The sequence below is a fragment of the Aquarana catesbeiana genome, linkage group LG12, assembly GCF_042186555.1.
Source record: "Aquarana catesbeiana isolate 2022-GZ linkage group LG12, ASM4218655v1, whole genome shotgun sequence".
In the NCBI taxonomy this organism is placed as follows: domain Eukaryota; kingdom Metazoa; phylum Chordata; class Amphibia; order Anura; family Ranidae; genus Aquarana; species Aquarana catesbeiana.
The window spans coordinates 219,861,166-219,874,441 of record NC_133335.1 but is presented as its reverse complement, the minus strand read 5'-3'; positions in this window follow the sequence as shown (position 1 = coordinate 219,874,441).

Here is a 13,276-nt window from a genome sequence, read left to right as displayed (position 1 = left end):
ATATTTCTACCTCCATTTGCTGTATGGACTGTTTTTTACACCAATAAAGGTGCATTGGAGTGCGGCTATCCGGAACTTTTCATTTGCACAGTATTCCCCTTTACATTGCAAGAGGGAACTCTGTGGGCCCTGATGTTAAGGAGAACTTACAGGACTCTAAAGGTAAGGGGGGATGCTGCTGACTCTGGTGTAAAGAGAGACTCTGATGTAAGGGGGTCTCTGGTTGCCAGAACTCCCCCCTCCTTACACAAGAGTCCACAGAGCTCCCCTTTACATCACAGTCCACTGAGTTTACCCTTTACATCAGAGTCCACTGAGTTTCCCCTTTACATCAGAGTCCACAGAGTTCCCCCTTTACATCAGAGTCCACAGAGTTCCCCCTTTACATCAGAGTCCACAGAGTTCCCCCTTTACATCAGAGTCCACTGAGTTCCCCCTTTACCTCAGAGTCCACAGAGTTCCCCCTTTACCTCACAGTCCACTGAGTTCCCCCTTTACATCAGAGTCCACAGAGTTCTCCCTTACATCAGAGTCCACAGAGTTCTCCCTTACATCAGAGTCCACAGAGTTCTCCCTTACATCACAGTCCACTGAGTTCCCCCTTTACATCAGAGTCCACAGAGTTCTCCCTTACATCAGAGTCCACAGAGTTCTCCCTTACATCAGAGTCCACAGAGTTCTCCCTTACATCACAGTCCACTGAGTTCCCCCTTTACATCAGAGTCCACTGAGTTCCCCCTTTACATCAGAGTCCACTGAGTTCCCCCTTTACATCAGAGTCCACTGAGTTCCCCCTTTACATCAGAGTCCACAGAGTTCCCCCTTTACATCAGAGTCCACTGAGTTCCCCCTTTACATCAGAGTCCACTGAGTTCCCCCTTTACATCAGAGTCCACTGAGTTCCCCCTTTACATCAGAGTCCACTGAGTTCCCCCTTTACATCAGAGTCCACTGAGTTCCCCCTTTACATCAGAGTCCACTGAGTTCCCCCTTTACATCAGAGTCCACTGAGTTCCCCCTTTACATCAGAGTCCACAGAGTTCCCCCCTTACATCAGAGTCCACAGAGTTCTCCCTTATAGTGTAAGGGGGAACTCTTCCGACCTTGATATAAAGGGGAACAAGGTGGATCTTGATATACAAATGAATAACACATAGGTGAATGTACATGTATTGGCAGGGATATGCTGAACATGTTTTTTTTTTTTTTTTATATATATTTTGTCCAGACATACACTTGTACTCCAAAATGTGTATAAGCTTATTTAATAACACAATATCCAATTCATGAATGTGTTTCCCACAGTCACAAGTCAGGCACTTTCATATTAAAGTGGTTGTAAATGTTTGCCATTAAAAAAAAAAAAAAAAATCACCTGCTCTGTGCAATGGTTTTGCACAGAGCAGCCCCGATCCTCTTCTTCTGGGGTCCCCTGTCGGCGCCCCAGGCCCCTCCTCTTCATTGGATGCCCTCACAGAAAGCCGGTTACCATGGGGGCACCCATGCGGGCACACTTCTGAGTCCCGCTGCTACGTTCATTGACACAGACAGGACTCAGCCCTGCCCCCGCTCCCGTGTCACAGCTTTTGATTGACAGCAGTGGGAGCCGATGGCTCCCGCTGCTAATAATCTGTCCTATGAGGAGAGCAACAGCGGCTGGAGCCGCTGCGCTCGTGCACATCTCTGGATCGTATTGGGCTCAGGTAAGAAAAAGGGGGGTCGGGGGGGGGGGGGGGCTGCAGCACGAAGGTTCACCTTAATGCATAGAATGCATTAAGGTGAAAAACCTTAAGGTGATACTAAGGTCTCAGCTTTTTTCCCTATTAAAAAAAAAAAAATACGTTATACTTACCTGCTCTGTGCAGTTGGTTTTGCACAGGGCAGCCCAGATCCTCCTCTTCTCTGGTCCCTCTTCGGTTCTCCTGGCCCCTCCCTCCTGTCGTGTGCCCCCACAGCAAGCAGCTTGTACATCCCCCACACAGTAAGAAAGCACCAACAGGGAACGCACCTAACCCTTTGATCGCCCCTGATGTTAACCCCTTCCCTGCCAGTGTCATTTATACAGTGATCAGTGCATATTTTTTTAGCACTGATCACTGTAATAATGTCACTGGTTCCCAAAAAATTGTCAAAAGTGTCAGTTAGGTGTCCGATTTTTCCGCCGCAATGTCACAGTCCCACTAAAAATCGCTGATCATCACAATTACCAGTAAAAAAAATTTAAAATGCCATAAACATATCCCCTATTTGTAGAAAGTTTGTATAACTTTTGCGCAAACCAATCAATATACGGTTATTGGGATTTTTTTTATCAAAAATATGTAGCGGAATACATATTGGTCTAAATTGATGGAGAAATTAGATTTTTTACATTTTTTTTATTTAATATGTTTTATAGCAGAAAGTAAAAAATATTGTTTGTTTTTTTTCAAAATTGTCGGTCTTTTTTTGTTTATAGCGCAAAAAATAAAAACCGCAGAGGTGATCGAATGCCACCAAAAAAAATCTCTATTTGTGGGGGAAAAAAAAGGACATCAATTGTATTTGGGTGCAGCGTCGCACAACGGCGCAATTGTCAGTTAAAGTAACGCGGCGCCGTATCGCAAAAAATGGCCTGGTCAGGAAGGGGGGTAAAACCCTCTAGTTGGGAGCTAAAAGCATGAATGTGATTGTGGCTATAGGCAACATACCGGTCCGGCTCTCCCATCCTCCTCCGCAGCGGCCTGGCATTGTGGGCACAGGGCGTCATGGGGCATTTGTTATGAAGGGATCGGTCACAGTGGGGTTGGGGGGGAGGAACAAGGAAGTGGAAGGCGGGGGGCCCCCGGGCCCCATACTCCCAAGCATGTGCTGGCACAGCAGCGGCAGCGCCCCAAATGAAAGTGAAGCTGGTTGGCGGGGAGAGGCAGAGGACAGATTACTCCGCACCTGGGACTAGAGAAGCAGTATCGGCAAATGCAGCCAACTTGCTCCTTTCCGTGGCTTGTGTCTGCCCAACTCTCCCAGTGTCTTTTGGCGGAGGTACTCCATCAAAGAGTCCTGAGTTTTACTGACAGAAAATGTCTGTTACTGACATTTACGGACAAACTGTCGGTAAATTTACTGGCTGTTGGCAACACTGCAGCCCATCCTGCCGCAGCCCATCCGAAAGCAAAGTACTGTAATTATTTATTAAATTATTGGCCTGAAAATCGGGTACAAATAGCGCGTGCGTGTTATATGCCAATACTTCAATTTTAGTTGCCTGGGAGGGGACAGGGAGGGGGGGCGGGACGAGCGCCGTCAGATTACATACAGTGAGGATCTCAGTGCTTGTCCCGTCCCCCTCCCTGTCCCCTCTAGGCTGCAGATGGGCATCGATCAGGCTGCACTGATGGCAATGGTGAGGCTGCTGCATTGATGGCAATGGTGAGGCTGCATTGATGTGGACTGATGAGGCTGCATTGTTTGCACTTGTGAGGCTGCAGATGGGCATTGATCAGGCTGCATTGATGGCAGGGGTGAGGCTGCAGATGGGCACTGACCCTTATTTTGCTTTTTCAAAGTTCCTTATTTAAAATTTAAGTATTTTGCCGGAAAATCCCCTCTTAAAATGATAAATATGGTATCTGTTTTAGGTGGAGTGACACTTTAAGCCCTCGTTCACACTGAATGCGGCTTTGAAATTGCCCGACTTCATCTGAAATCGCACGATTTCAAAGACGCATGTCAGTGCGACTTCTGGTGCCACTTGGAAGACATCTGTGCGGCTTCCTGCACAGATGTCTATCCAAGTCGCACCCCGGAACCGCCAAAAGCAGTGCAGGAACTACTCTTTTTTAAATCGATGCAGCACCGGCATTGCTGACAATAGGGTGTGACTCGTCATGCGATTGGACCTGTCCAATCGCATGACAAGTCGCTTCGGTGTGAACGGGAGGGGGGGGCAACGAAAAGATGAACCCAGTCAGAGTTCACATAGCTTCTCTCAGAACTGTGTTACCTGCTAAATGATTTGGATGTAGTTCATATAGACAGCAGCACAGCACAGGGTAACTGACAAGACTATTCTGTGCCGCTGCCCCGCCTACCTGTCCTTTTCTTATCTAATTATTGACACACCTGTGAAAGTTAAGCCCCATACACACTATTAGATTTTTTTCCTGTCTTCACAAAGTTTCGATTTGAAGTGTAGTGCAAGGGCCTGCCTGATTGCATACAAATTAGAATTCTTGAGGTGTGACCTCATATTCAGTGGCGTCGGGGGGGGCTGGAGCCCCAAATGGGTCCCCGGTTCTCAGGCATGCACCCTACCATTGTCAGCCCCGCGCGCCGCCGAGCGGGGACCGATCTTATCCCAAGCGCCGCTGAGTGACATAGCAGGACCCGCCTTCTGGAGCCTGCCTATGATGGACATCCCACTGGCCAATGCCGGGATGTGTGACGTCCAACATAGTCGCTGCAGGCTCCGGAGGGCGAGAATTACAACGTGGCCGCCGCGCCACATCCTTGTGAGATCTCTGCTCGGCGCTCGGGCGGGTGGCTCTCCTCTCCGGCTGCCTGCTGTGATGATGATGGGCGCACCGCACACCACAGCTGAGCTGAGCTGCTGCAGGACACATGAAGTCTGTCTCGTGGTCAGGTAGGTCAGTGTATGCAGAGGCAGCTCTCTAATTAGGCAGTCGCCTAAGGCCTCGCACTCACAGGGGCCTCGCGTACGCCTAATTTACCTGTTCTCAATCACTGAAGTTGACGCCGGCGGCTCCGCTTACCCCCACTGGGACTCTGTGGCCCAGGAGCTGACGGGCAAATCGGATACTGCCCGCAGCCTGAGGAATAGCGGCCTCATCACTGAGCATCCCAGTCCGTGGGGCCTCATTTGTAAGTTTTGCCTAAGGCCTCACAAAGCCTAGAGCCACCTCTGAGTGTATGTATGTATGTCAGGTAGGTAGGTCAGTGTATGTATGTATGTATGTCAGGTAGAGTCAGTGTATGTATGTATGTCAGGTAGGTAGGTTAGTGTATGTATGTATGTATGTATGTCAGGTAGGTCAGTGTATGTCACTACTGTCAGTGTGTGCATGTCAGGTAGGTAGGTCAGCGTATGTCAGGTAGGTCAGTGTAATGATCAGTGCATCAAGCAGGTGAGTTTAGCGGTCACTCAGCATTGGTAAGCCAGGCAGCAACCACCAAGGGAGCTTACCCCCCGCCACACAACCCCACCGCCCAGCCAAAAAACCCTGCGCCACTACTGCGCCCCCCCCCCCCCCCCCGCCGGCCTTGGACTTCGGGCTGAAGCCCCTGGTCTTTTTGCCACCTAGCAATGCCCCTGCTCATATTATATGGTTTTGGTAAATCTGAAGACAAAAATCTGCAGAAAACAGTGTGTATGGGGTCTAAGAGTTTCAATTTGTATGCAATCAGGCAGGCCATTGCACTACACGTTTTTGGTAAATCTGAAGACCAAAATCTGCAGAAAATCTAATAGCGTGCATGGGGCCTAACTTTGCACTCCTTTCCTCCTCTTTAACCCACCTAACTCCATCCCCTTGTGTGTAAACCTACAAAACAGACCCTTCCACTGCAAGCCTCATTTCAACTTTCAGCTGGTGTGGGGCCAGCTCCATAAAAAGACCGATTTCCAGGCGATGACGCTTGCTTCAGAAACGTATTTACTAAAAAAAAAAAAAATTGAAAGCAACCCTTCACCTGTCAAGACTTTTAAATGAGAGCATTCAGCAGCAAACTATTTGCTTGTTAGTCACCCTCCAGGGATGAACTGGAATAACCCCCCCCCTTCACAGGCTCCTTCCTAGAATCACGCCGGCTCTTCTCCACCAATGCGTGGCTGCGGTATTCGATACCCAATTTAAATATTTCACCGTCACCAGGAAGTGACACCAAATTGCAGAGATACAGACTAGTGTAGCAAGTTGTGACACCCAGAACAAACACTGGACCTAAGCTGCACTTTGCATGCCGTGAGTGCTACAAAAAAAAAAAAGAGGAAACTCTTGCCAAGATGCTTTCTTAATGGAACAGCCGCCCATTCAAGGTCTGAGGTGTGCGGCGGTGGGCGTTCCCTAACCAATCAGCAGAGATGTGTGGGTGTTGCTAGGAGATAGGGTGATGTGATGACTGAGCAGAAGTGGGCCGGGTTCAGGCAGCCAGCGGTGATGCAACTCGAGCATCTCCCCACCGAGTCTTATTCCAGGTCATTCACCTCCTCTGTGTTCGCAGCCCCATAGGGTTACTACAGTTCACAGCTTCCTAAAAAGTTCAATGCAGATTTTTCTTTTTTCTTTCTTTGCTCTGATTTCCAGGCCAGGGAAATGAAATGGGCTGAATCGGCAGGATCTGCCTCTAGGTGCTCCATCCTTATAGGGGGGGGATACAGAGGGCCTTTGTTCGGGGGGGACCGGGCCCTGATCTTGTTAGGGGAGGCAGTGCTGAATGTTAATGGTGGGAAGCGGTCACTTGTTCCATACGGGTCATCGATCGACAATGGAAAGAAATATTTTACATTGTTGGAGATGAGATCGGATTAAAGTGAACCTGCCGGGTCCTAAAAGCCATAGCTCCCAACTGTCCCTGATTTCGAGGGACCGTCCCTGATTTCGAGGGACCGTCCCTGATTTCGAGGGACCGTCCCTGACTTCGAGGGACCGTCCCTGATTTCGAGGGACCGTCCCTGACTTTGAGGGACCGTCCCTGATTTCAAGGGACCGTCCCTGATTTCAAGGGACCGTCCCTGACTTCGAGGGACCGTCCTTTTGAGAGTCCGTCCCTGACTTCGAGGGACCGTCCCTGACTTCGAGGGACCGTCCCTGATTTCGAGGGACCATCCCTGATTTCGAGGGACTGTCCCTGACTTCGAGGGACCGTCCCTGATTTCGAGGGACCATCCCTGATTTCGAGGGACTGTCCCTGATTTGGAGCAATGTCCCTCTGTCCCTCTTTCCTCCTTATTTGTCCCTCATTTGGTCTGATCTATATTGTTGTATATAGATTGTAAGCTCTAACGAGCAGGACCCTCTTTGATTCCTCTTGTACCAAATTGTAATGTAACTGTACTGTCTTCCCTCATGTTGTAAAGCTCTGCGCAAACTGTTGGCGCTATATAAATCCTGTGTAATAATAATTGATAAAAATATAAAATGCACTTTTTATCTATCAAAAAGATGTTTTCCCAGCGCTAAACCTTTCATCTGATTTCTAAATTGCTGCATTTGTAAATTCCAAACGCCAATATAAAGTAATAGTAGTGGTAAAAAAAAAAGCACTTGTGGGTTTAACCAAACTTTTTTTCTGTACAATTCTCCTTTAAGGGGGCGTGGCAAGGGTTGTGTCCTATGCTTGCATACTTTTGCTGATAGGTGTGTGGGGGGGGGGGGGGGTATGTAAAAACTGTCCATTCACTATACAATCTGATCTTACATTACACTGTCCTATCTTTAGGTTTGCCAAAGCTGTGTAATATAAAAACCAAACTGATCTGTCCAATCAATCTGTGTTCATTCAGGCAGGAACTTGTACAATATACAGTAGGTGTTTGTAGATCTAAAGGAAAATGGTGTGGTGAGCTTTAGATCTACTGTCAACTATGTAGTGCAAGGGGCTTGTCTGATTGGCTACAGATTGAATGGTTTGATTTAGTGTTGCACCGATACCGGTATCCACACCTCCCAACTTTTTAAGATGGGAATGAGGGACACCTATCAGCAAAAGTATGCAGGGATAGGACACACCCCTTTGTCACGCCCCCTTAAAGGAGAATTGTACAAAAAAACAAGATTGATTAAACCCACGAGTGCTTTTTTTTTTACCACTACTATTCCTTTATATTGTCTTTTGGAATTTACAAATGCAGCAATTTAGAAATCGGATGAAAGGTTTAGCACTAGGAAAACACTTTTTGATAGATAAAAAGTGCATTTTATTTACAACTATATAGATCAGACCAAAATGAGGGACAAATGAGGAGAAATGAGGGACAGAGGGACATTGCTCCAAATCAGGGACAGTCCCTCGAAATCAGGGACAGTTGGGAGCTATGCCGGTATCTTAGTATAAATACTAAGCATTTGCACGAGTACTTGTATGCGTGCAAATGCTCCAACACTGAAACCGATATCTTCACATATGTGCGTGAAATCCAGACGGATGGAAACCCTATTTTCCATCCATTCCATCAGAGAATCGGATCGGACAGGCGGCCTGTATTCATTCGATCTCCATAGAGGAGAGGGCGGGGCTCTGATAGGTCCGTCTTCGCACAGTGAGCGGAGACGGACCTGTCATCCGCCTGCTCAGCAGAGATCAGCGGAGTTTGTACATGGACAAGCCCATGTGAACGGACCCCATGGGATATATTTATGGAATTTTTATTTATTTTTTTCTTACTAGTAATGGCGGCAATCAGCGACTTATAGCGGGACTGCGATGCTGCAACAGAGTCAGGACACCTAACTGACACTTTTGACACTTTTTGGGAACCAGTGACACTAATACAGTGACACAAACCCCCCCCCCCCCCATTTTTTTTAAACCCCTACGGATTCAGCGTTGTCCAGCTGAGTCCTTCTACTCTTCCGGCATCTCAGTCCCGCGCCGCCATGTTTTGGTGTGATGTCGTCAAGAGGCTGCCGGATGTCCCGGGTTCAACTGGCTCACCTCGCCGCTAGATCTGCCCCTCCTCCTTTACCGAATAAAAGTCTTTGCCTCCCCGGTTATGTGACGTGCATATGCCAGGAGGCAAAGGGAGGACAGCACACGTCATTCACCAAGGTGAATGACACGCAAAGGGTGGGGCTGGAGAATTTTGTATATAAAAAAAAAAAAAAGAAAAAAAAAAGAAGAGCACTATTTGTGCAGAGGACGATCCAGCAAGAGAATGTTCGTTCTCTTGCAGAGTTTTTGGCCGTCTGAGGACCCTTCGGGGCTCATTCACAAAAAGTGGGTTATGATGTTTGGATATGCATCAATCAACACAGACTCAACGTAAGGAAACATAGAAAACAATTGTCCCTTACCTTGCCTTGAAAAAGTATTCATACCACTTGAAATTTTCCACATTTTGTCATGTTACAACCAAAAACGTTAATGCCTTTTTTTGGGACTTTATGTGATTATGTGTATAATTGGGAAGTGGAAGGAAAATGATAAATCATTGTTAAACAAATAAATATCTGAAAAGTGTGGCGTGCATTTGTATTCAGTCTCCTTTACTCTGATACCCCTAACTAAAATCTAGTGGAACCAATTGCCTTCAGAAGTCACCTAATTAGTAAATAGAGTCCACCTGTGTCTCATTTAATCTCAGTATAAATACAGCTGTTCTGTGAAGCCCTCAGAGGTTTGTTAGAGAACCTTAGTGAACAAACAGCATCATGAAGGCCAAGGAACACACCAGACAGGTCAGGAATAAAGTTGTGGAGAAGTTTAAAGCCGGGTGAGGTTATAAAAAATATCCCAAGCTCACGGAGCACTGTTCACTCCATCATCCAAAAATGGAAAGAGTATGGCACAACTGCAAACCTACCAAGACATGGCCGTCCACCTAAACTGACAGGCCGGGCAAGTAGAGCATTAATCAGAGAAGCAGCCAAGAGGTCCATGGTAACTCTGGAGGAGCTGCAGAGATCCACAGCTCAGGTGGGAGAATCTGTCCACAGGACAACTATTAGTTGTGCTCTCCACAAATCTGGTCTTTATGGAAGAGTGACAAGAAGAAAGACATTGTTGTAAGAAAGACATAAGAAGTCCCGTTTGCAGTCTGCGAGAAGCCATGTGGGGGACACAGCAAACATGTGGAAGAAGGTGCTCTGGTCATGTGAGAGCAAAATTGAACTTTTTGGCCTAAAAGCAAAACGATATGTGTGGAGGAAAACAAACACTGCACATCACCCTGAACACACCATCCCCACCGTGAAACATGGTGGTGGCAGCATCATGTTGTTTGGATGCTTTTCTTCAGCAGGGACAGGGAAGCTGATCAGAGTTTATGAGAAGGTTGATGGAGCCAAATACAGGGCACTCTTAGAAGAAAACCTGTTAGAATCTGCAAATGACTTGAGACGGGCGGAGGTTCACCTTCCAGCAGGACAACGATCCTAAACATACAGCCAGATCTACAATGGAACGGTTTAGATCAAATCATATTCATGTGTTAGAATGGCCCAGTCACAGTCCAGACCTAAATCCAATTGAGAATCTGTGGCAAGACTTGAAAATTGCTGTTCACAGACGCTCTCCATCCAATCTGACAGAGCTTGAGCTATTTTGCAAAGAAGAATGGGCACAAATGTCCCTCTCTAGATGTGCAAAGCTGGTAGAGACATCCCCAAAAAGACTTGCAGCTGTAATTGCAGAGAAAGGTGGTTCTACAAAGTATTGACTAGGGGGGGGGGGGGGGGGTAGCGCTATACAAATGCACACCACACTTTTCACATAATTATTTGTAAACAATTTTGAAAACCATTTATCATTTTCCGTCCACTTCACAATTACCGTATTTATCGGCGTATAACACGCACATTCATTTTAAGAGGGACGTTTCAGAAAAACCTAAAATTTTAAATAAGGAGCTTTGAAGCAAAATAAGGGTCAGTGCCCATCTGCAGCCTCACCATTGCCATCAATGCAGCCTCATCAGTCCACATCAACGCAGCCTCACCATTGCCTTCAATGCAGCCTGATAGATGCCCATCTGCAGCCTAGAGGGGACAGGGAAGGGGGCGGGACGAGCGCCGACAGATTACATACAGTGAGAATCTCCTATGATAGACAGAACAGTGGTCCAATGGTGGCCCAGGAGACGGGACTTCCTATTACAGAGGCCGCCAAGTAAACAGAAGATTCTTGCTGTATGTAATCTGACGGCGCTCGTCCCGCCCCCCTCCCTGGCAGCTAAAATTGAAGTATTGGCATATAACACGCACACACTATTTGCATCCGATTTTCATGGTGAAAAAGTAAGTGTTATACACCAATAAATACAGTATGTGCCACTTTGTGTTGGTCTATCACATAAAATCCCAATAAAATACATTTACGTTTTTAGTTGTAACATGACAAAATGTAGAAAATTTCAAGGGGTATGAATACTTTTTCAAGGAACTGTATGTGCCTTTTTCACACAATACAGGTGCATTACCTAAAAACATAGCACAATGCAGGCCTTCACAAGGCCACAAGATGTAGTGCAAAAAGCTGTATTTTTTTACAAAGCATTGTGACGCCCCTACACGAGGCACACCAGCGGGCTCATTACACGGACCATAATCCACATCTGCTGGTGTGAACAGGTCCTTACACATTTCCAGTTGTGTCAGATACCTGCGTCACCCTGCATTCCACTGCGGTCTCATCCGCCGACCCTACGCCGTCACTATAGGGCACATTAGTGTTGCACGCTAGAGTCCAGTGGAAGAAATCACAGCCGGGGGGGGGGGGAAGACGCAGGTATCACACTTGGAACAATTTTCAGGTACAAATGTGAAGGGATGGACAGCGGGACAGGTGAGTATAGCCATTTTTATTCTGCGGAATGTGATTTTTTTTCTCCTGACAGTAGTGCACTATTAAATACCACCGAGAGCAAATATTAGCAAGGACGCGAGCATAGCCTTGTTAAATAAGCCAGTTGAGAACGTTCCGAGACACACACAGACATTAATCTACTTTATGTTTTTAGCGTCTAAAATCGCTATCGTATCGGCATGGAAAAGTATGGTCATAGATGTTGCCGTGATGAAACGCAAACTCACCTGGATCATGCTGAATGAAAAGATTCTGAGTGTCTTACGGGACAAGCAATCGCGTTTTGAAAAAACTTGGTCCCCCTAGCTTAGCTATTTGCAAGTACCTGTCACGCGCAATTGACCCCCAGGCTCTAATAAGCCTGACCCCCCGGGCGGAACAATTTCTTCTTATTCTCTTTTTTTTAAGACCTACTATTCTCTCTCCTATGCTCCCCCAGTACCTCTCCAGTTTGCTCTATCGATTTCTTTTTAGATGTATACGGCACTCCTGGTATTGGTAGAGGGGTCCTTGGACCCAAATACCTGGCTGAACAGATGTTTGGATCTGGCCCTGAGAGGGTACTGGTTATAAGATGGAAGTCTTGTTATTATATAGAGTTTTCTTTGCTGTTCAGTGTTTATGATGCATACCCCAGTTGAAGTCCAGTGGGACGAAACGCGTCAGTTTTGTCAGTCCAGCTTCCCACATTGCTTTTAATTTTTGTGATCATCATATTGTGTACACATCTTATCCGATGTTTGTACTTTTAAATAAATCTTATCTCGTTTGACCTACACCATATGGAGGCTTTTTTCTTTCCATGATCCTCACACTGCTCATTGGAGATATTTGCTGATCCATATTTTGGATGATTTCTACTATCCATGTTTTGGAAGATTTTCACCAAAGCTGCAACTTCCACGTATGGTGTCAGTGGTCCAGTGTTCCTTCTCGGAGTCTACCTACTCGGTCCTTTCTGCCCGATTGACCCACTGCCGCTGGCTTGTGTGTCCACATCACCCGGTGAGAGTATTTACCCCCCTAAATTGGGCCAAGGACGCACTACCCCGGGTGATCCAATTGTGGCTTTCTAGGTTTCTACATGCACCTTCTCCTCTGCACTGGACCACCACTTTCTTGGATCCCTCTTCCCCGAGTGGACTGTTTTTACATATTGTGACATTAATACACCACTATATGAACTTTATTCACCATTTAATCCTTTTTGTAGTTTCACCGTTACATGAATTTTATCACCATATAACCACCATTTGTATTTGGATTTGGTTATTTAGAGACTTTTTGCACTTTTTGCACTTGGCACTTTAATTAAGCAACGTGTTTTCATTATTGCATTGTTTGAATTTATTTTGCACATGATTTACATGCCAATATTTTGTTCTAGCGCTACACCAAGTGTCACTTTCAGTGTTTATGATGCCCTAGGTTTTTTAAGGGCTTTTATGTTTCCTACTTGGAAAGGCACTGTTTCCCATCCAATCAGGGTCCTCCACATCATGGAACTGATATGAGTCTGCCCACAATAACTACCTGGACTTTTAATCGAAATAATGAGCAGTCCAACTCTTTTCCTTGTTGCCTTAAATGTGTACCAATGCTGCTGTGTATGTTACATTAGCAAATTACTGTTGCTATATTTTGCATTCTTTTTATATCTTGGAAAGAGAAAACTTAATAAAAATGATTGAAACAGAAAAACCACAGAGAGCAAACATGTATTTACTAGAGATAAATTACAAGGATAATTTGCGCA